Source organism: Caretta caretta, chromosome 2, assembly GCF_965140235.1.
Source record: "Caretta caretta isolate rCarCar2 chromosome 2, rCarCar1.hap1, whole genome shotgun sequence".
In the NCBI taxonomy this organism is placed as follows: domain Eukaryota; kingdom Metazoa; phylum Chordata; order Testudines; family Cheloniidae; genus Caretta; species Caretta caretta.
Window position 1 is genome coordinate 14,375,572 of NC_134207.1, and position 23,351 is coordinate 14,398,922.

The window sequence follows — 23,351 nt, forward strand, 5'->3', positions numbered from 1 at the left end:
TGACATAACATCTCATGAAAGATCACAACACGTTGTATATTAATTGTTTGTAATATAATATTTTGCCTATGTATTTATTGCCTGTGATTGAAACAAATTAACTACAATAATAGAAATATATAAGCCTCAGATTTCATTATTTCCCATCCTTTGTATAACAATTTTTACTAGAAATTGCATAGAGGTGGAAAGTAAAACAAAAAAGTTTCCAAGGTACACTTTTACTTGTTTTATTTTGTTTCACGGAGATAAAAGCGCCACTCAAAATTGAGACTTCTGGGCACGTACTGTGCAGGAGTAAGTTAAATTTGCAGTGACTTCTGATTATGAAACTAACGTATTAATAGATTATATGTAAGAAACACATAACTTATTCTATGAATTAAAGTAAGTTTACTAGAAAAGAAATTATTTGGCATTGTTTATCTCTGCAGGTGAGCTAACCTGTAAACAGTCATGTTTTTCTTATTAAAAAGGTTTCTCATCTCAGCATAACCAAATAAAAACTGAGGTTTGTTTTCTTCTACTAATTAAAGCTGAAGTCATGCACTGTTGCACTCAATTGAACAGATGACTTAAGATTTATTCCTCTTTTCCCAGGGCAACAAGCAAATTTAACTAGTTCTAAACCAAATCAGAAAGGACTTTTAATAAAACTTTAAAATCTACTTTTGCAATGAATGGTGGTTCACTCTAGGCTTTTATGTACACTGATGGCAAAGAACAAAAAAGTCACACAACTGAAGATAATCAGCAGTCTGACCAAGAGCTGCTTACAGAATTAAGATACATTGGATGATAAGTAAAATAAAAGCTCCCACAATGCCTATATGTGCTATTCAATAGACATAGGGATTAGTTGCCTACCATCATGAGCACACTGTAAAATATGCTATTCTCTTAAAATGAGATTTTACTCTACAAAATGAAGAGTAATGAATATATATGAACTCAGTGTTCTTAAGTACCTCACTTTAAGGACAATCAATCCACTTAATATTTGTTTACATGTAATTTTATTGTAATTTGTCCTACTTCAAATATTTTAAATTTCTAAATTAGATTTAAGTTGATATTAGTAAAAATATGTATTATCTGGGACATAAAATGCTATAAAAACAGGTAGCTTTAAGATATTGTATTCATTCACCAATGATAGATAATTAGTTAATTCAAAATATGTATCACAGATAAGTGAAAATTCATTGATTCATCTGAATATTAGCATTTCTGTCCAGAGCAAGGCATATCAATGTACATTTTATCGACCAGCCATTTGACCTATCCTACATGTCTTGCTTTCCCAATGTTTTTCAAGCTTTTTCTTAGCCTCAATACAACTATTTTGTAAATCCTTAAAGGACCACTCATAACTTGCTGGTAAATAACAGATGTTCTTTTAAAAATTGCCATAGTCAGGCTTTTTTTCCTAAAATGAATTACTCTTCTTCCAGTAATAATAAACCTTCCCCCAATAGTCACAATGTTAGTACTAAAAACAAAAAAACACAAGACTTCTCCTATTACTCTGTTTTAACAGAATAATAATAAACTGCTGTTCCAAGATTTGTGCTAGTTCATGTTATCATAAAATTGAATTGGATTCTGAAAGAGCATTAAAAAAAAAACCCTACAGCAATGTCCTGTTGGCTGTTGTAACACTAAAGAAACACAGAAAAAATTATTATGCATTGCAGAGCCAATTTATTTTTACCTGTATCTTTTTTTCTCTTTCTGCTCATTTCTTCCTACTTCCAACCCCCTTTCAGGAAAGCATGAACACCAAAAGTTTTAGCATCAGAGTATACACTCATAAGATATACAAGACTCATTTGACAAATATTCATGTATATCAAGCTTAACTTAATTGGGGAAAACTACGCCAGTCCAAAGAGCAAATCCAATCAGATTTTCAAGGTCGAACAGATAGGAGGATTTGCTTTCCCTAATCCCGAGATTACATTCTGTACTACTCGGATTTGTGGGACAGTGCAGTCTCCTTGTTCAGAAATAATAAATGAACATGTGATTAAGGCTTCTGATAATGCCAAGGGATTAAAATCCCATGTTCTCAGGCCATAGATGTAGCATTTGCATTCGTCTAGGAATTCGGCTGAATGAATAATTACGTGGGTTTTTTTTATCCACAGCAGAGAAGGCTAAGCAATGATTGCTTGCCGATTAACCCATATGACACAATACAACATTATTGAATATATTAGATAATGGCAAAGTAGACTTCTTTAACTTTAATCCCAAACTAGAATTAATCTTCCTATCAGAGAACTACAATAGTCAGGCATGTTATTTCCAATTTAAATGGTATTGCTTAGGCTTTTAAGTACTGCATATCTGCCTTTATCTGTTTAATTGTCATCATCCTTAGTCTGAGGCCAAAATGTCAAACTCAAAGCTGAAGTAGGTATTGCTATAGTCTGTTCTTTTGTGGGCTGTTGTGTCAAACGATGTTGCACAAAACTGAATTCCCGATGCAATGTTTTCCAGCTCACTGAGATTATAGCTCCTAAACAAGATCCAAAAAGATGGTTTCTCCCACTAGGAGGGCTATTTTTTTCCCAACATGACAGATGCAAGGATGAGAGCTAAAAATGCATTTCCTAATCTAAAAGGGATGTTCTTACAGCAATACACTGAAGTTTTCATGCAGTCTCTCTACTTATGTCTAGGTTTTCTAAAACTACTGATGCTGTGCTTACAGCTCAATTATGAATAACAAAAATAACCGAGAACAATTTTTGTATCTGCAAACCTGGAAAAGAGAGACAAGAAACCACATCACTATTATTTTCAAACAGGTACAGTGGCCATAAAATATAAGACTCTTCACCAAACTTCTTTTGCACAAAACCTAATCACTTTACATAATGTAAAAAGTCAGCAGGGCTAGTACTTTTTTTCCTTTTTCGAATAGTATGAATTCAGAGCTTCTAAAAGGAAATGACTGAAAGTTTGTTGACAAGTTATAGCAACGGACCTGACTGAACAATCTAAAATGGACAAGAGAATAGGATAGTCAACAGCGTAAGGAAGTACTGAAGAAACAGTAATTATAACTTAACTGGTCCAGCCCCACATTTCAACACTTTAGGATCAGATCCAGACACAAAATAAGTAGTTTTTAAAATATCTTCTGTCCACTGACCCCAAAGCACTTTGCAATCAATACCCAAGTGAAAATATATAGAATATATAAATGTGGGACTTAAGTTAGTTTTAACAAATATATTTGAATGGTCTCATGATACCACATTGATTTAAGGTATCCAAATCCACTCCATCCCCCCCACCAGATTCAAGACCACCTTATTCTTAGGATCATTTGAAACTGGTTCAGTAAACATGGGTCACGCTGCTGAAGCCAACTAAACTGGGTCTATACTAGCTTTAACCAAATTTTAAAATCATGTTAGCTGAATCCGTTTTAAACCTATTAGAAAGTTTCCCCTGGATAGACAGGCCTTAGATTTCCTTTTTCAAAAAGTTTTAACTTTAGCAGAAAGGTTAAGCAACTGATGCAATATGCCTACACACCAGTGGTTCTCAAACTTTTGTAATGGTGACACCTTTCACACTGCAAGCCTCTGAATGTGACCCCCCCCCCCTTATAAATTAAACACTTTAAAAATATTTAGCACTATTAGAAATGATGGCAGCAAAGCAGGTTTTGGGGTGGACTCTAACAGCTCACGACCCCCCACGTAATAACATTGTGACTCCGAGGGGTTGTGACCCCCAGTTTGAGAACCCATGCTACACACTACACATAATTTTTTGTAGGATTGGGGCCTTAGTATAACCATAGGGAAGATACTGTGGTTATACTAGTAATGTTTTACACTACAGTTTAAAACCGAAACAGATTCACTTGAAAGAATATTTAAAAGAAGCAAGATCAGCAACAAATATGTATCCTTGACAGGAAGCCAAAGGAAATATCAGTTTTATCTACCTTCAAGTTCAGAAAACTTTCACTTGACACTGTGCCAAATCCAGCCAACCATATAATAATTTATATAAGTGCAACTGTTTCTATTTCAGACGGAAGTGAACAAAAGAGCCCAATCCTCCATTCTTTATACACCCATCATTGACTTCAATGAAAACTCTATATAAAAGACCAGATGCTATAAAGCATCTAAAAGCTGACAAGACAAAAATGTCTCTATTAAAGATTATAGCTAGAAATTCAACTAACTACTACAACAAATCAAAGCGAAACAAGATGGTGACCTTCCTTTAAATGCTGCCAGTGCCTGATTGATCTTGAGGTGCGGTAAGGGAGGAGAAAGGTTCTGGATTGTGGAAGTGAGTCCCAAGAAATCCAGAAGGGCCATCAGTAAGGATGTGGGACCAATTCTGAGAATGCCACTGACTCTTAAAATGCTGAGGCTGAACTGTACTACAGTGGACAAGCACTTCACTAGGGCTGTTGGGCAAGCTCAGATCAGGATACAGTGGATCCAATTTCCAAGTCCTATGAGGAGTCCATTTCCTGGAGGTGAATGCCTGACTGTGAAAATGGTGTCACCAGGAGGACTTCAGCTTCCTGGACCACAGGATGTTGTTCAGGGAAGAAGGAATGCTATCATGGAAGGTGAAGAACATCTTCGCATACAAACTGGCAAACATAGTGAAGAGAGCTTTAAACTAGGTTCGATGGGAGCAGAAGACAAAAGTCCCCAGGAAAGTCAGTCAAAAAGAGAAGGGTCAGAATCTGGGGGGGGGGGGGGAAGCATAGAATGTTATAGCAGTGATAAGAGAGACAAGAGAGAACATAGGGAGAAAATCAAATCAGTATCTTAGATGTCTGCATCCTAAATGTGAGAAGTGTGGGGAATAAGCAGGAATAACTAGAAATACTAGTTAATAAAAAGAACGGACATTGCTGGCAACACAGAATTGATGGGATAATACACAGGACTCTAATATTGGTATAGAAAGGTACAGCTTGCTCAGGAAGGACAGGCAGGGAAAAAAGGGAGGAGGTGTTGCCTTATACATCAAAAATGTATACAGTTGGACTTAAGTTGAGATGGAAATAGGAGACAGACTTGTTGAAAGTCCCTGGATGAGGATAAATGGGGGAAAAACCAAGGGTGATATCATGGTAGGGGTCTACTACAGAACACCTAACCAAGCAGAACAGGTGGATGAGGCTTTTTATAAACAAAATCATCCAAAGCACTGGACTTGGTGGTGATGGGGGACTTCAACGACCAAGACATCTGCTTGGAAAAGAACACAACAAGCCACAGATTATCCAATAAGTTTTTGGAATGTATGGGAGATAATTTTCATTTCAGAGGGTGGAGAAAGATACTAGGAGAGAAGCTGCTCTAGATTTGACAAATGGGAAAGAACTGGTTAAGAATTTGAAAGTGGAAGGCAGCTTCGGGGAAAATGATCATGAAATGATTAGTTGTTCATGATTCTAAGGAATGATAGGAGGGAAAACAGCACAATAAAGAGAATGGATTTCAAGAAGGCAGACTTTAGCAAACTTAGGGAGTTGGTAAACAAGATCCCATGGGAAGCAAGCCTAAGGAGAAAAAACAGTTCAAGAGAGTGCAGTTTTTCAAAAAAGAGAGACTATATTAAGGGCACAAAAGCAAACGATCCCACTGCATAGGAAAGAAAAAGTATGGAAAGAGACCACCTGGCTTAACCAGGAGATCTTCAATGATCTGAAACTCAAGAGAGTCCTACAAAAAGTGAAAACTAGGTCAAATTACAAAGAATATGAACAAAATGCCACAAGTAAGTAGGGACAAGACTTAGAAAGGCCAAGGTACAAAATGAAAGTCAACTAGCTAGACACACAAAGTAACAAGAAAACATTTTACAAATACATTAGAAGCAAGAGGAAAACCAAGGAAAGGATAAGCCAGTTACTCAATGAAGGGAGAAAAAACAAACAGAAAAAGTGCTAAATGACTTTTTTGTTTCAGTTTTCAGCAAAAAGTTTAGTAGGAATTGGACATCTAACTTAAAGAATGCCAATGAAAATGAAGTAGGATCAGAGGCTGAAGTAGGGAAAGAACAACTTAAAAATTATTTAGACAACTTAGATGTCTTCAAGTCACCAGGGCCTGATGAAATACATCCTAGAATACTCAAGGAATTGACTGAGGAGATATCTGAGCCATTAGGATTATCTGGAAGATGGCAGAGATTCCAGAGGACTGGAAAGGGGCAAATAAATAAGGACAACCTGGGGAATTAAAAACCTGTCAGCTCAACTTCAGTACCCAAAAAGATAATGAAGCAAATAATTAAGTAATCAATTTGCTAACATCTAGGAGAGAATACGGTGACAAGTAACAGTTCAACATGAATTTGTCAAGAACAAATCATGACAAACCAACCCAATAGCTTTCTTTGACAGGGTAAAAAGCCTTATGGATGGGGGGGGAAGGCTTTTGATACCGTCTCACATGACCTTCTCAAACAAATTAGGGAAATACAACCTAGATGGAGCTATTATAAAGATGTGTGCATAACCGGTTGGAAAACCACTCAATTATCAGTGGCTCACAGTCAAGCTGAAAGGGCATATAAGGGGGGGGGCGGGTCCTGCAGGGATCAGTTCTGGCTCTGGGTCTATTCAATATCTCCATCAATAATTTAATAATGGCAGAGAGAGCACACTTATAAAGTTTGCCAATGATACCAAACTAGGAGGGGTTGAGAATGCTTTGGAGGATAGGCTTAAAATTCAAAGTGATCTGGACAAACTGGAAAAAATGGTCTGAAGTAAATAGGATGAAGTTCAATTAGGACAAATGCAAAGTACTCCACTTAGTAATAAACAACCAGCTGCACACATACAAAATAGGAAATGACTGCCTAGGAAGGGGTATTGCAGAAAGGGATCTGGGAGTCATAGTGGATCACAAGCTAAATATGAGTCAACAGTGCAACACTGCTGCAAAAAAAAGTGAACGTTATTCTGGGATGTATTAGCAGGAGTGTTGTAAGCAAAACAAGTAGTAATTCTTCCACTCTACTCCATGCTGATTAGACCTCAACTGGAGTACTGGTGTCCAGTTCTGGGTGCCACATTTCAGGAAAGATGTGGACAAATCGGAGAAGTCTAAAGAAGAAGAGCAACAAAAATTACTAAAGGTCTAGAAAACTTTACCTATGAGGGAAGATTTAAGAAACTGGGTTTGTTTAGTGTGGAGAAGCACAGACTGAGGGAGGACATGCTAACAGTTTAAGTACATAAAAGGGTACATACAAGGACGAGGGAAAAAAATTGTTCTAGTTAATCTCAGAGGATAGGACAAGAAGCAGTGGGCTTAAATTGCAGTAAGGGCAGTTTAGATTGGATATTAGGAAAAACGTCCTTACTGTCTAGGTAGTTAAGCACTGGAATAAATTGCTTAGGGTGATTGTGGAATCTCCAAACACTGGAGATTTGTAAAAAACAGGTTAGACAGGGATGGTCCGATAATACTTAATCTTGTCATGAGTGCAGGGGACTGGACTAGAAAACCTCTCAAGGTCCATTCCAGTCCTACAACTCTGATTCCTCTGACCACACAGGAACTGAACCTGTAGGTCTTGAGATGGGGGTACTGGCAAAATCATTGCTGGCTTGCCTCTAGACTCAGTCTTCCACAGAGGTGCCACATGAGTAGAAGTAGTCAGTACTGATCGATGCTCTGGGGCTAGAATTGATACTGCAGGAGCACGTGGTTCCAATGTCAGTACCATGCAAGGCTCTTGAATCACAGAAGAGGTCAAGTTACTTCCTATCTGCCTCAAACACCTCGGGTGTCAACAGCACCAGAAGGAGTCTTGAATCTGTGGTTCCAAGAGGTGCATTGATGCTTCAGGGATTTATATCAATGGACCCTTCCTGGGTTCTGGAGTCAATCCTTTGTGGTTCATAGGATTGCTCCAGAGGGTGCAACTTTTTAGGATACACCTGAGAGTCATTTTGAGACTCGGTGCCTTCCTTGTGGTAGGTCCCAGTACTGGTTCCTTAGGACTTACAGAAGTTCTTCTTAGACACTGGCGATGCACATCTGGCTCATGACTCTTAGAGGAGGAGGAGCATTTCTTATAAACTCTGAAGTGCTCAGTACCCATTTAAAGCAGGTGGGTTCCAATGGTGGATCAAGTACAGACACTGAGCAGATACTTAAGTCTGGCAGCCCTGTTCTTTTTTCAAAACAGAGTTTGACCTCCCTACAAATGTGACATTTGTCACTCAAATGCACCTTAATGCAACTGGGATGAGGGTCACTCACTGGCACAGACCTGTTACATGAACGGCAGGCCTTGAAGCAAGGAGAATGGGGCACCAAGCTGGCACTGGTGGTCCCACACTAAAGAGATTGTTATAATGTAAACTTATACCTACTATGTGTAGAACTATATACAAGACAAACACTCTAGATACTAAGCGAAGGAAGATATGAAGATAACAGGTCTTCAGTCACTGTGATCTTGCTTTAAAATATTCCTTACCCAAAATACTTATGTTGGTGACTGAACGGTTTCTTTTCAGACCAGCAACCACTCTCTTTAGTGGAAAAAATATTCTACAAACACACAAGTGGTAGGAAACTGAACTTTTAACACTACTTAGATTACATGTAAATGGAGAAGCACTTTTTTTGGCACTTCCTGATTTATACTGGCTGGTACATGGATCAAACTGAAAACAAAACATATTCTACAAAAATTACTATATTACATTGAAGCTGAAGAACTCAAATCAAATATTAAGAACCATGCTGAAGATGAACCCTGGAAGCAAACCACTTTAGTATTCTCATTCATTTCCCCTATGTACACACATTACTTGCAGTACTTTTACATTGCATTGCAAACTCCTGTTTATGGCATAAGAGGAATATAGATAGTTACACTTTTAAAGTTGTATTTAAAGGTTAATCTCAGACAGATAAAAGTAACTAGTCTAACAGTACATGCCATCTGACTTATAATAAAGTATACACCTCAGCAATAAGATATCTGGGTATTTAAAGGTTACTGGAAGCTATAACAATGTATAAAAACATATGTAGGGGAATACTAATGATATAGGCTTTAATCTAGTTTAAGGTTATGAATACTTTTTTTGAGGACATCTGAATTAAAGTATACAGACAAGATGCAATATCTGAATTATACTTCTTTAACTGGACTAGTTTTGTATCAGTCTGCCTACAAATCAAATGACTTAAGACCTGAAAAATTAGATACCATGAATAGCTCAGCATACATTTTTGGAGACCCGAAGGGTTTATCAGACAAAGTTTAACACAACTACAAGTTAATATCTTCCTAAACTAATGACTTTTGAGGGGAGTAAAGTGTGTAGATTATTAAAGTCTCAATACTGAAAACTGAGTCAACTCTTCAGCTAAATCAGCAGAAGGGTTAAGCTACATTTCTCACTTTTAATTGCAAAGGCCATTTAGATATACTGCAAAAGATCAGCTCTCTTATACAATTACCAGGCTCTGGAGGTCACCAATTAGAACCCTGCAAGGATTTGAATTAAAAAAGGCTTTGTGATTAGGTGAAGTAATGATCCAAGAAAGAGATTAGTTCTGTTCAGACTGCACTCATTATAAAACCTATTTCCTTTGTGCGAAGATTCAGTGTCTCTCACATTTATCCTGCTGGCGTTATCACACTACGAGACAGAAATATGACTGCACTAATACATTCTGTAAGAGGCATAAGAGCATTTAACTCCCTATTTTATCACTAGATGTGAAAGTGGACAAAGCGGTTTTTTTCCCTATTGACTAGCTACAAGTATATCACAAAACTTAAAACAGTAAGAGCCACAATGAATATGGCAGGTAAGTCTAAGGAAAAATTCAACTATTCATTTCTGGTCTTGGGTTTTTTTGCTTTAAAAAGTAGTTCAATACAGGCTGTGGGTTTGGGGGTGGAGTGGGGGATGGTGTTTGTTTTTGTGGGGTTAAAACAGGAGACTGGTACCATACTATACATTTAAGTGTGTGGAGAAATTGATACCTTAGAAAGACTTTTAGGTGGTTATTAATGTACCTGGGACTGTTATTCTTAAATCCAGATGGATTCTAAATTTGAAAGATTCTAATTACATTCCAAAAGAGAAAAACATTCAATGTATGTATAACTTGTATGGGCAAAAAAACCAGAACTGTTGAATAAAGAATGTAGAGACTTTTAAAAACAAATATGAAATGTGTGTGGAGGGGGGGGGGCGGGAAATCATGTAATAAGAGGTGGTTACTTAGCTGTAACTGGAGGCTCTTCAATATGAGAGATCCCTTTCTGTATTCCACTTCCCAGCTCCTCATTCTCCTCTGCTGCAGATAGTTTGGATTTGCAGTGGAGAAGGAACTGGAGAGGCGGTCACAGTCCGCCCCACCCTTTATCACCCGAGACGAAACCATGGGGCGACTCAGGGTGCACATGCAGACCAACAGACACTACTACTTTCAAATTGTCCAGCTCTGGACACATCGTATGCATGAGTAAACGATCAGTGGAATACAGATAATAGGGGCCACACATTTGGAAGAACCCTCAGCTACAAGTAACCAACCTTCTTCTTTACATGATGGTCCGCATTGTTGTCCACAGAGGGTGGTTAGCAAGCAGTACCTAATTCAAAAAAGAGGGTGCAACTATGAAGATGGAAGGGTGGAGTGAAGGACAGCTATGCCAAAGGAGACATCCATTACAGGAGTCTTGCACCAAGGCGTAATGCATAGCAAAGGCGTGTACTGAACTCCACGTGGCTGCTCTACATATGTCAAGGAGCAGCATGTCGTGGAGGGAAGCCATGATCGAAGCCTGCCTCTTGTGGATGCAGTCCCGATAACTGATAAAGTGTAATGCACCCCAAAATCCACTTGGAGATTCTCTGTGTAGAGATAGCTGAAAGAGTTAAGTGTCAAGCAATTACAACAGCCATCCTGGGGGATTTCCTAGTCAGTCTCATTCTCTGCAGGTAAAAGGCCAAGGCCCAACGAACATTAAAGGAACGGAGTTGTCGGCCCTCTTCCAAGGTGTGCGGCATTGAGGGGCGGGGGGCGCAGGTAAGTGAATGGGTTGATTAACAAGAAACTGGGAGATGACCTTTGGCAGAAATTTGGGTACAGGCACAAGGACACCATCTTTCTGGAATGTGGTAAAAGGAGGGTCTGCCATCATGGCCCCAAGCTCAACAACCCTTCTTGCTGAAATGATAGCAACAAGGAAGGCGACTTTCATGGAAAGGAGGGACAGAGCATGATGTCAGCAGTTGGAATGGCAGTTTCGTTAGTACAGATAGAACTAGGTTGAGGTCCCATTGTGGAGCAATGGGTTGTATGGGTAGGAAGGTTCTGATGAGACCCTTCCAAAAACCTAGCAGTCAAGAGATGTGAAGACTGAATCCACACAGGGTTTGAGAGGGGGAGTGTGTGAAAGGTGCTAATTTCCACTAGGTGGACCTTGAGGGCAAGACCCCATGCCTTCAAGGGGAATCCCCTCCATTTCCAGGGAAAGTCCCTGTTCTTGTACAGGAGATGAAGCATTCCACTTCGCCTGGTAACAACTGGAGAGGATGTTTTGCACTTCTGATGAACACTCCCGTTCTATACAAGATGCCCATCCAAATACCACAAGCAAAGCGCTTATGGATTGGGATGTCTGATCTTGCCACTGTGTTATGACAGCATACTGGGGAAGGCGGGAAAAGGCAGACATATGTAGCAGTTTGGGAGACCAGAATTGTGTGGGCCAGTAGGGGCCATCAGGATGACTGTTGCTCCGTCTCATCTGATCTTGTGGAGTACTCATGGTAGGAATGGAAGAGGCGGGAAGGCGTAGTTGATCTGATCTGACCACGGCAGTATGAGGGCAACACCCTGAGAGTGGAGACCCAAGAGACTCATATCCCTGGAGCAGTATTTACTGTATTTGTTGTTGACGGGGAAAGCAAAGAGGTCTCTGGTCAGAGTCGCCCCCCCGCCCAAATCAGCTGAAGATGTCATATACCATGGTGCTGGAGTTCCCACTTGTGCCCAATCACCAAGTGCCTGTTGAGAGAATCTGCAACCATGTTTTGCATCCCTAGGAGATAGGCTGCCAAGAAGAGGATATGGTGAGTGATGCACCAATTTCATAGGTTGACTGCTTCTGCACATAAAGCAGTTGACTTCATGTGATGTAGCAAACAGTGGTGGTGGTGGTGTCTGACATAAGAACATGATGGAAACGGATGAACAGGACGAAAGCTTGGCAGGCCTTCCTTACAGCCCAGTGCTTCAGAATGTTTATGTGCATCCTGGATTACTGAGGAGCCCATGTTCCGTGTCATGTGCCCCCCCAACCCCCAGCCTATGAGGAATGCATCAGTGATAATTGTTTTGTCCGAGGAGGAGGGTAGAAAGGGAATCCTAATGCAGACCTGACGTGGGTCCATCCAGCAGTGGAGGGGAGAGAGTACTCTGGGGGGGTGGGGTGGAGGGGCGGGACGGTCAGCATTTGGTTCATGGTGTGATGTTTACTCTTCCAAACTATCTGCAGCCACCTCTGGAGGTAGGAAAGGTGATGACATATGTGCACGAGGCCAAAGACAGAGAGACAAGTCCTGTCTGGGACCAAAGGATTGTTGATGATGAGCGTTCTGAGTTCTTGCAGACGCTCATCATCTGTCTAATGGTAGGTAGGCCTGTGCTGTGACTCAGCTGATGGAGGCTCTTATGAAGTCTAGGAATTGTGAGAGGTCCATGGTTGTTTTTTTTTTTTTTTTTTGCATTGATGCTTACTCCAAGGGAGAAAAGGAGGCTGAGCGACACGGAGGTTGAAGCTTGAGCTTTCACCTCTGGATTGTGCCACCAGGAGCCAGTCAGTCAATCTAGATATGGGAATATAAGGACCCAATAACGCCTGATGTAAGCCGCTACAATAGAGAAAACCTTGGTTAAGACCCTGAGAGCAGTGGTGAATCCAAATGGGAGAACCCTGTACTGAAAATGGTGCAAACTGACTGAACCTCAAAACAGTCAGTGTGCCAAATAAATGTCTGTGTGAAAGTAGGTGTCTTGAATGTCGAGATGTAAATCACATGAGTTTAAAAACAAAACAAAAAAAATCATGCTTGTTGCAAGTGTGACCATATGAAACAAGCCACTGAGAATGTGTAGGTCTGGAATCAGCCTCCACCCACCCTTCTTTTTGGGTATTAGGAAATAAGTTGTCTGAGGCGGGACCTGCTCTATCGCTCCTCTTTGTCTTAAGGAGTTCACCTCTTGGGTGAGGATGCAGTCATGAGAGTAGCCTTGAAGAGAGATTGGGGAGGGGGGAAGCTGTGAATGAGGTAGCGTGATTAACTCAATTGTATAGCCATGGTGGATGACGTTTAGCACCCATATGTCCTTTTTTTACACCCCAAACTGGTAGGAAGAAAAAAAGTGCTACATGACCTCCAAAAAGAGTGAGGGGGTAGTATGGCAGTAAGGAAGGTGGTTGATGGCTCTCTAGATCCACAGAAGATATTTCTGAGAGAATGTTGCACATAGGAGGAGGAAGGCTGTGACAATGAACCTGGAGGGCGAGACTTTGGGTCTTTTGACATTTGTGTGGTGGTTCATAAGGCCTCTGATAGAAAAACTGGGAAGTCCTGTAACACTGTGTGGTGGCAGATGGTAGAATTTATGCTTCAGCACAGATGTTGAAGTACCCAAGGAACAATGTGTAGCTCTTGAATCCTTGAGGATGTGGAAAGAATCATTCACTTTCTGATTAAAAAGATGGAATTAATTGCAATTTTTTTGCACCTCCCTGGGTAAACCAGAGGAATGGAGCCATGATTCCCTCTTCATAAGGATGCCCGTAGCCATAGGGTATGATGAAGTGCCTGCTGCACTTACAGCTGATTAAAACGCTGTCCTTGCCACCAGTTTTCCTTTCTCCAAGATTGCCTGGAATCAGACTTGATCTAGTTGTGGCAGTTTTTGAGCAAATTCCTCCAGTTTGCTTTAATTCAGGAAGTTGTATTTGGCAAGTAATGCCTGAAAATTCAAAATTCTGAACTGAAGGCTAGCTGAGGAGAAGACTTTGTGGCCTAATATGTCCAACCACTTGCCCTCTATGAGCTGGAATCGAGCATGGGTGCTGTTGTCTGGACCATTCCGACATGGCCTGTACCACAAGAGAATGTGAGAAAAGAAACAGACTCCATAGCTGGTACACAGAAGCATTTTTCTGCCCCCTTGGGAGTCAGCATACACATGGACAGCATGTGTCACACTGTTCTAGCTGGCTTGAGAATGGACTTGTTGATTGACAGAGGAACTTTACCCAGTGCCAATGACTGCAGGATGTCCAGGAGCTTATGTTGTGTGTCTAGGATTTCCTCCAGGGGATGCGAAATTCACCTGCCACCCTACGCAGGAGACCTTGGAAGTGTCAAAAGTCATCTGAGGGCAAGGGAGACACTGAAGCCACTGCAGCATCTGGTGAGGATGATGGGAATCACTCCTGCCCTAGCAGTACCAGTGGAACCGGACTGAGTGGCACTTCCTTCATCAGCTCAGAGAGTGTCTGCTAGAGCAGTGGTTCTCAAAGCCGGTCCGCCGCTTGTTCAGGGAAAGCCCCTGGTGGGCTGGACCAATTTGTTTACCTGCTGCATCCGCAGGTTCGGCCGATCGCAGCTCCCACTGGTCGCGGTTCATCGCTCCAGGTCAATGGGGGCTGCAGGAAGCGGCACAGGCCAAGGGACGTGCTGGCCGCCCTTCCCGCAGCCCCCATTGGCTTGGAGCGGAGAACCGTGGCCAGTAGGAGCCGCGATCAGCCAAACCTGCGGACGCAGCAGGTAAACAAACCGGTCCGGCCCACCAGGGGCTTTCCCTGAACAAGCGGCAGACCAGCTTTGAGAACCATTGTTCTAGAGAGCATTTGAGACAGGGAGAGAAGCAAAGTTTCCCTTGTAGAGCAGGTATATACCAACGGTAGTTATTGTGGCCAGGGACCCCAACAGGGCCAGCATGACTGATCCTGAGGGCGTTGTGGCAGGCCCCACAACGTGTGGGCCTAGTGGTTCCTTGGCAGTTGGACTGGAGGATAGTGCCATGATGTAGACAACCTCTTGGAGTCTTTGTAGTTGAGATAGGGGTCAGGAGGTCCCTGCCCTTCATCCATCTCCTCCGAAGATGAAAAACCACAAACACCAATTCCATTAGCAGTACTGTTGGAGCTGGTGGAAGCTGAGCAGGGGGATGAAGGGTGCCTTGGCTGTGGCATGCTCTGAAGGGGAGATCTGGCCTGCCTAGGAGGTGGACGGTATCAGAAGGCATGAAGACCTGGGCTCTCCCAGGGCAAACACTTTCTGGGGTTCTTCCTGACCTTCCTGTTCTTAAGGGTACTCTTTCATTGCCTGAAACTGGTACCAGAGCAGTGGACTTCCTCAGAGCAGGCAGGTCTTACACCTTCATGGGGGTCTGATGTTGAGCACGGTTCGTTAACTGGTACCAGTGGATCCGTCGACTTGTGTGGTTTCTTCTCATGTTTATGTGCTTTAGAGCTCACTCCTTCCCCATGACTAGAGCTCATGGAAGAGGCATCCCTCTTCTTAGGTTTGGAGGAAGACATATTGCGACGCTTATGTGCATGCCTCCTTACCTCCCAGTTAGGCTCCAGCGTAGGGTCCGTAGTGGTGGTGCTGCTGATGTGACTCAGTGCTGGAGTTGCCCTCTTGGCTGTCTCAGGCTAATGTGCGGTAGGGGAATGGGGAGTATCCCCAACCTGGGTCGGAATGAGGTCTTATGGCAACTTCCATGAGCTGCTTCTGGAGGCAGAGAGCCCAGCCTTCTCAGGTACATCTGGGGGAAGGATTGGCAGATACTGTACTCTACTGCTTGGAGAAGCCCACACTGCATCAGAGGTAACATTGATGTTTGTTGCCAACCAAGAAGTAGCACAGCCAGGAGGTACATATTTTGAAGTCTTGAATCTTCAACATAGTCCAGTACCTGCATGTGGATACTGGTGGGGAGTTAACAAGGAAACAAAACTCCTGAAGTTCCAATTCTACTTTAAAAAAAAATTAAGACCGTAAAAACAGCAAAAATACTATTAAAAAACCACTATATACACACACACAACTATACTCTTCTACAGGTGCACCACATGCAAGAGGACACTAATAGTTCCGACCCAGACCATACAGTGGTGAGAAGGAACTGGAGACATGGTTGGTCTGTCCTGCCCTCAGACGAAACCATGAGGCGAGTCAGGGCGCACGCACAGACCAATGGCCACTACTATTTTCAACTTCTCTGGCTCCAGACACATGGTGCACATGCATAAACCCTCAGTGGAATACAAGTGTGCCTACTATAGTGTATTTCTAAAAACAAAAGTGTTCCCCCAGTGTCCAATTCAGCTGTAGGTATACGTATATTGACACAGCTAATTAGTCAGATAATATGTAAACACACAAAAGAATAAGAGAAGGGGATGGGGGAATTCTGGGGTGCAGCAGGAGCCCAGCATGCAGCATCCCCTCAGCAGCCACAGCAAGGACTCCCCCGTTAAGCAGGCCCATCAAACTCCCACCCTGATGAGCTCCACCCCCTCTTGCACCTGGACCACCCCAACGAGCTCTGTGCATCCATATCCCTCACTGAGCTGCCAGCACCCAGAATACCCCAGTCATAAATATAAAGGGAAGGGTAAACACCTTTAAATCCCTCCTGGCCCGAGGAAAAACCCTTTCACCTGTAAAGGGCTAAGAAGCTAAGATAACCTCGCTGGCACCTGACCAAAATGACCAATGAGGAGACAAGACACTTTCAAAGCTGGAGGTGGGGGGGAAACAAAGGGTTTTCTCTGTCTGTGTGTTGCTTTTGCCAGGACCAGAGCAGGAATGCAGGTCAGAACTCCTGTAAAGGGTTAATAAGCAATCTAGTTAGATATGCGTTAGATTCTGTTTTGTTTAAATGGCTGATACAAAGACACAAAAGCAGGAATATACATTCCATTCAGCACAACTTATTTTAACTTAAAGGTTTTGCCTAGAGGGATTCTCGATGTTCTGAATCTGATTACCCTGTAAGGTATTTACCATCCTGATTTTACAGAGGTGATTCTTTTACATTTTCTTTAATTAATATTCTAAGATCCTGACTGCTTTTTCATTGTTCTTAAGATCCAAAGGTTTGGGTCTGTGTTCACCTATGCAAATTGGTGAGGATTTTTATCAAGCCTTCCCCAGAAAAGGGGGTGTAGGGCTTGGGGGGGCAAGACGTTTCCAAGTGGGCTCTTTCCCTGTTACATTTGTTAGATGCTTGGTGGTGGCAGTAATAAGGTCCAGGGACAAAAGGTAAAATAGTTTGTACCTTGGGGAAGTTTTAACCTAAGCTGGTAAAAATAAGCTTGGGGGGGTTTCACGCAGGTCCCCACATCTGTACCCTAGAATTCAGAGTGGGAAAGGAACTTTGACAGTCCCACACAAAACCCTCTCACCCTCGATCCCACCCCCACGTGGATCCTGCTGGGCTGACAATGCCTGCTCACATCTGGTGGGCCTGGTACAGAGGGGCAGGGCCCTGGGGTGTTTCTGGGGCAGACCCAGCCCTTGCTGTGTGTCAGGCTCAGGTGCAAACTCACTGCTGAGTCCCTATCCCAGGGGGAAGGGGAAACTACAGGATGATCTCCCACCTCCATGCAGCCAGAAGCCTGTGCTTCCCATTGTCATGATGGAGCCTCCACATTTATTTATTGACAAATAAGATTTGCAGAATTTTAAAATATTGTGCACATAATTTTTATTTGTTTTGGCACAGAATTCCCTCAGGAGTACACAGTGTATGTGATACACTGAAAGGTGGTATTAAATAGAAGCCCCTTTTAACTTTCCTTAAATACTGCAATAAAAGCTCAAGTGTTTGAATTACTTACGTGTTACATGGTCTCATCTGAGACTACTGCCACATTCAGATAGAGTCCTCCTTTTATACATGTAAATTATGCCTCCTTGATCTAATCCGGCATATTTTATGTTGAGGCTAATTAAATGTTCCTTTCTTCTACTCCTTCCCTGAGTCACCTAAAGGAGGAGCAGATGAATGAGTGCTCTGCGGTATGTCAAACAATTTGATATCTAATACGGACCTCGTGAAATCTGCATCGGGGTTATGTGTCCCAGTGCAAGTGTGGTGAATGTGGTATTTGTACTGTGTTTTGCATATGCTGGAGATATATGGTTTAGTTGTGAAGGGGTGGAGTCTGTCAGCAAGAGAGGTTAATGGCATACAAGAGTGGTAAGGTATGTTTAAAAGTATCCCTCAACTTGACTTTGTGTTGCTTTTAAAAGTTTGCTCAAAGGCAACCCCCACTCAGTCTTAACTGACTGTTAATGAAGTTTCTTTAGGGTCTTTTCAATCAAGGCATGTATGGTAAAACAGAGGTGTAACTGACATTTTTTGAGGCAAAGATCTTTGTTACCTGTGCTACAAATTTGATCCTCCCAATGATATATTATAAACCAACATGGTCCAAGAAGTTTGAAACCAGAGAAGATATTTACATTTAGTGAACATAGCAATTTAACTTCAAAAAAGAAAAGGTGTACTTGAGGCACTTTAGAGACTAACAAATTTGTCTAAGGTGCCACCAGCTACTACTCTGAAATTTAACTTCAGTGGAACATGACAATTATATCTGAAAATATGCCTGGACAGAATAGTTATTCCTCGTGTGTCTATCATCTAAAAAATATTTACTATACCAAGAACTCATTAAGTTTACAAACAGCGTTGTGAATAACAGAAGGCACTATATGCACAAAGCACACTGTTAATTATTCAGCTGACAAGGCAACAACACTATAGGTATTACATAAAAATACTTCATCACAGCCAGGTCCACTAAAGTCAGACATCTCAGCAGTGGAACAAAACAAGACACCACCTGGAACATAAATTGTAGATTTCAAAGCATTCTTCTCTCCCCCCACCCTTAGTAATCAACAATGCACTGCAAATTCTATACCAGTCTGTTAGCAAATGAGAAGTGGGTAAATTGTACTTGTAAAAAGGAATGAAACTAACAGCACTCAATAGAGACTTTTCATAGAAAGCTTGTTTATCACTGATAGACACCGACTACTTTGTCTCTTCCCATAGGATTTTGTGGTGCATTTTTTAACTGTTCTTATAATGCATGATATTGCAAAACATCAGAACTGACAACTTGTCTAAAGCTGTAGAAGCTAGAAATGGGACACCTATTTGGTCATCCAGTTCATCTCCCTACCAATGCTGGATTGCCCTCTATGCTATATTTTCTAGTAATTTGTAGAGTGTATTTTAAATATCCCCAAGGTAACTATAGTTCTTTACAAGTGGAATCCACATGAACAATGCATCTTGAACAGCCCACATGAGAGAGATCAGATTCTTTTGGTCAGTGTCCACACCTGTGCTTTTGATACCCTCCTCCACTTCCACTTGAGAGCATAAAAGGCAGAGTGGGCCTAACCAACAGTCAGGAGCAGCTTCAGCACTGTGGTTTCCAGACAAGTGCACCTCCCCTCCTCCCTGAATTGGGGAGCTATCCCTTGAGATACACCAAAGCTGTATTTAAAAAATAACCCAGGAAAAACAAAACGTTCAGTGACAGTTAAGTTTGCATCAAGGACATATTCTGTCCACCCAAAACCTTAGAACATGGACATAAATTAATGGAAAAGGCTTCACTTCTTTCCACCTTGTTGCCTTCAAAATTGTCAATAATATATTTCAACACACAAACATTTTCACTTCCATCTTCAAGGGATACATAAACAAATTGCACTCTAATGCAAAGCATAACAGTGAATCAGTACCGCTAAGGCAGACAGACAAACTTTGCAACTGCATGGAAGGTGAAGCAAATCACCAGCAGTTCTCACACTTCATTGCATTATGACTCCCTTCCGACAACAAAAATTACTACATGACCCCAGAAGGGGGGAAATTGAAGCCTGAACCTGCCTAAATCCTGCCACCCTGGACGGGGGCGGCAATCCAAATCCCAAGGGCTTCAGCCCTGGGCAGAGGGGTTGTCCCAACCACAGTTTGAGAACTGCTGATCTGATCTGTTGATATAAAAAGCACATGAGGTCAACATTAAGGTTTTGTTTTAGAGTGCAAGTTTCAGGCAGGTCTTGCTTTTTTGATACCTGTGGAACATGGGTGGTATTCTGTTGCAACCTAAAGTGTAACTAAATGTAGTTTGTGAGCACCAATTTAAAGTATTCTCAGGGAAACCAACTTGTGAATGAGAAAATTGCCTGAAAAAGTAGCCACAAAACAACAAAATGTTTCAGGTGCGGAGCTCAAGAGTAGGAGTGACATCTAGATCTACTGAAAAGTATATATATATATATTTTTTAGCTTTTGGAGAACTGAAAAGGAGAGGGAATTTCCAATGTTTACATTTTGCTCAGCCAATGTTGGTTAGACAGAATTGATAAAATTGTGATTTATGGGAATTGTAATTGCATTTTTTCATTTTGCCCAATGCCCCTAGATTGACATATTAGTGTTCTTTCTTCACCCCTCACCCAATATAAACTGAAGGAAAAAGAAATAATAAATAAGCCTAAATCAGATAGTTCCTATGCACTGAGAATATCTGCTTGAAAATATTTCTGCTGCTCTGTCCCCTTCTATATCTTAAGGGACTTTATGGGGAGGGAGGGGGGAGCAGCTTGTGATTATGGCACTGGACTGGGACTCATGAGATGTCAGTTCAGTTATTATTAGCTCTATCATGGACTTCTTGGGTAAGACATTTAACATCCCCATGCCTCAGCTCCCTGTTTTATTTCTCCAGTTTTGTCTATAATGGTGCCTGTTTACAGTAGGGTTGCCAACCCTCCAAGACTAACCTTGAGTTTCCATGATTAATCTTTTTAATTAAAGATGTGTGATGAAACCTCCAGGAATACATCCAACCAAAATTGGCAACCCTAGTTTAGAGTATAAGCTCTTAAGAGCAGAGACTGTCTCTTACTACATGTACGTATAGTGCCCAGCACAATAACGCTTCAACTTTTATTAGAACCTCTAGGCACCAACTAATACAAATTAATACAATTCCATTTCTCTTGGGTCCACTAGAGGGGCAATGAGGTCCCTGGCAAAACAGGGCTAGGAAAGGTGCCATTTTTCTTCTTCCACCTTTGATAGGGAGGGAAAGGAGACAATCATGAAGTGTGAGTTGGATGCCAGATGTGCCCTAGATTGGTGTTCTTTATTTACAGTGCATCATCAGCTATATTGTCTTTCTACAAAAAGAAAAAGGACTTGTGGCACCTTAGAAACGAACAAATTTATCTGAGCATAAGCTTTCGTGAGCTACAGCTCACTTCATCGGATGCATTCAGTGGAAAATACAGTGGGGAGATTTATAGACACAGAGAACATAAAACAATGGGGGTTACCATACACACTAAGAAGAGTGATCAGGTAAGGTGAGCTATTACCAGCAGGAGAGCAGGGGGGGGGGGCGGGGGAGGGAGAGGGGACATTTTGTAGTGATAATCAAGGTGGGCCATTTCCAGCAGTTGACAAGAACCTCTGAGGAACAGTAGGGAGGTGGGGGCGGGGGGTGGAATAAACATGGGGAAATAGTTTTGTGTAACTTTGTGTAATGACCCATCCACTCCCAGTCTTTATTCAAGCCTAAGTTAATTGTATCCAGTTTGCAAATTAATTCCAATTCAGCAGTCTCTTATTGGAGTCTGTTTTTGAAGGTTTTTTTGTTGAAGAATTGCCACTTTTAGGTCTTTCTAGGGGATGATGTTGGATGAAAACAAGTTTATTGCATAGCTGCAGGCAGTCCCATTAGTGATACTGTCACCTGCTTGCAGACAGTTAGGGTCTTTGGGCCAATTGTAAAAGACAGTTATTTTTGAAATTTCTCACAGTTTTTATGCTATTCTCTGGGCTTACCTCATATATTAGACTTAAAACTATGAAACAGAGTTTACAAGATGATAGATACAATGTCTCACATTTAGGAAGCATCTTTAATATAGTATTTATACAATCATAACTTTCACCAAGGCATTTGATAAACATTACTGATGAGTAAAGGCATTTTACTACACAATATAAATATATTTTAAAAAATCAGGGTAACAACTAGGATTTACAGGGTTAAGGTGGTCATCAAAGCAGCATCATTCTGTGGCTCAGTCATTCACAGCACCTCTCCTCCTACACTCCACATACAGAACACAAGCCCTTCTTTCACCTTGATTCACTCCCCTCTCCGCCTCCCATTCAACGAAGCACTCACTCCATCCTCACATAGCCAGGTGCCAATCCTCAATTCAACAATATTTCATGGGCATGATTAGCTACACAACAGTCACTAAAGCATAAATTACAGAGAACGTTTAAGCTTCTGGGAGAAATAGGTAAAACCTGCCTATTGCAAAAGAAATATTTAAAATTATCTAGTAAGAGCATGTAATTTAACTTATGAGAAGTATCAAATTTACAAGATTATTGAATATTGTATTTTATTTGGCAATTCAATTCCCAATAAAACTGTCTTCTTTACATAAAGTGCAACCTAAAAATATCACATTTCACAGTTTAAATGAGGTATATGAAAGATTTTTGTTTAAGTTTTGTTAGAGTGTATTTGTGATTCTTCGGGTAGACTTCCTGCCCAAAAAACTGGTGTGTGGGAGAGGGAAGAGTTCTACTGCACACGCATATGCACAGCACAAATCAGAAGTGACAATTCACATACAAAGAAAAGGAGTACTTGTGGCACCTTAGAGACTAACCAATTTAAATAAATAAATAAATTAAATTAAGTCTCTAAGGTGCCACAAGTACTCCTTTTCTTTTTGCGAATACAGACTAACACGGCTGTTACTCTGAAAATTCACATACAACAACCTTAACTCTAGCCATATTCTCCCATACTGTTTGCAACACTGTTTCTTGTAGTATATTTGTTTAAGATGTGTTTGTTAAATACACTGTTAAGATACTGTTAAGTTGGAGTAAACCTATTAGGATAGTATTTAGTGATTGGGGAGATGCAAGATTGAAATATATTTAGTTCAGATAGTCTCTTTAAAGAGACTAAATAAAAAAAAAAACACACACACACACAAAAACTGGTTAAGCATGGCCACCAATGATTGTGTATTTCCTTGCACCGTCAGTAATTGTTTTGTGTAGTAACTTAATATATAGGTACATGAAAATTACTATAGTGCAATTTTATTTTATATAAACACATACGTTTACAGGTCTTCTAACTTGTGAACATAAACATAGTGGGGGTAGGGTTTCAGAAATTGCCTGAATACA

General features: G+C 41.2%; 1 protein-coding gene across 3 annotated transcripts in view; it reads right to left on the reverse strand.

Annotated features, from left to right (window-relative positions):
* The window catches only part of KHDRBS3 (KH RNA binding domain containing, signal transduction associated 3), a 205,368-nt gene that overhangs the window by 151,499 nt on the left and 30,518 nt on the right, over positions 1-23,351 (reverse strand). Inside the window, exon 1 of one of the 3 annotated variants that reach the window (XM_048841720.2) lies at positions 17,929-17,949. The exons of the other annotated variants lie outside the window; for them this stretch is intronic. The gene's annotated coding sequence lies outside the window, so the exon portion shown is untranslated. Of the gene's footprint in view, positions 1-17,928; positions 17,950-23,351 lie in introns of those variants that run through there. 3 annotated transcript variants of the gene reach the window in all.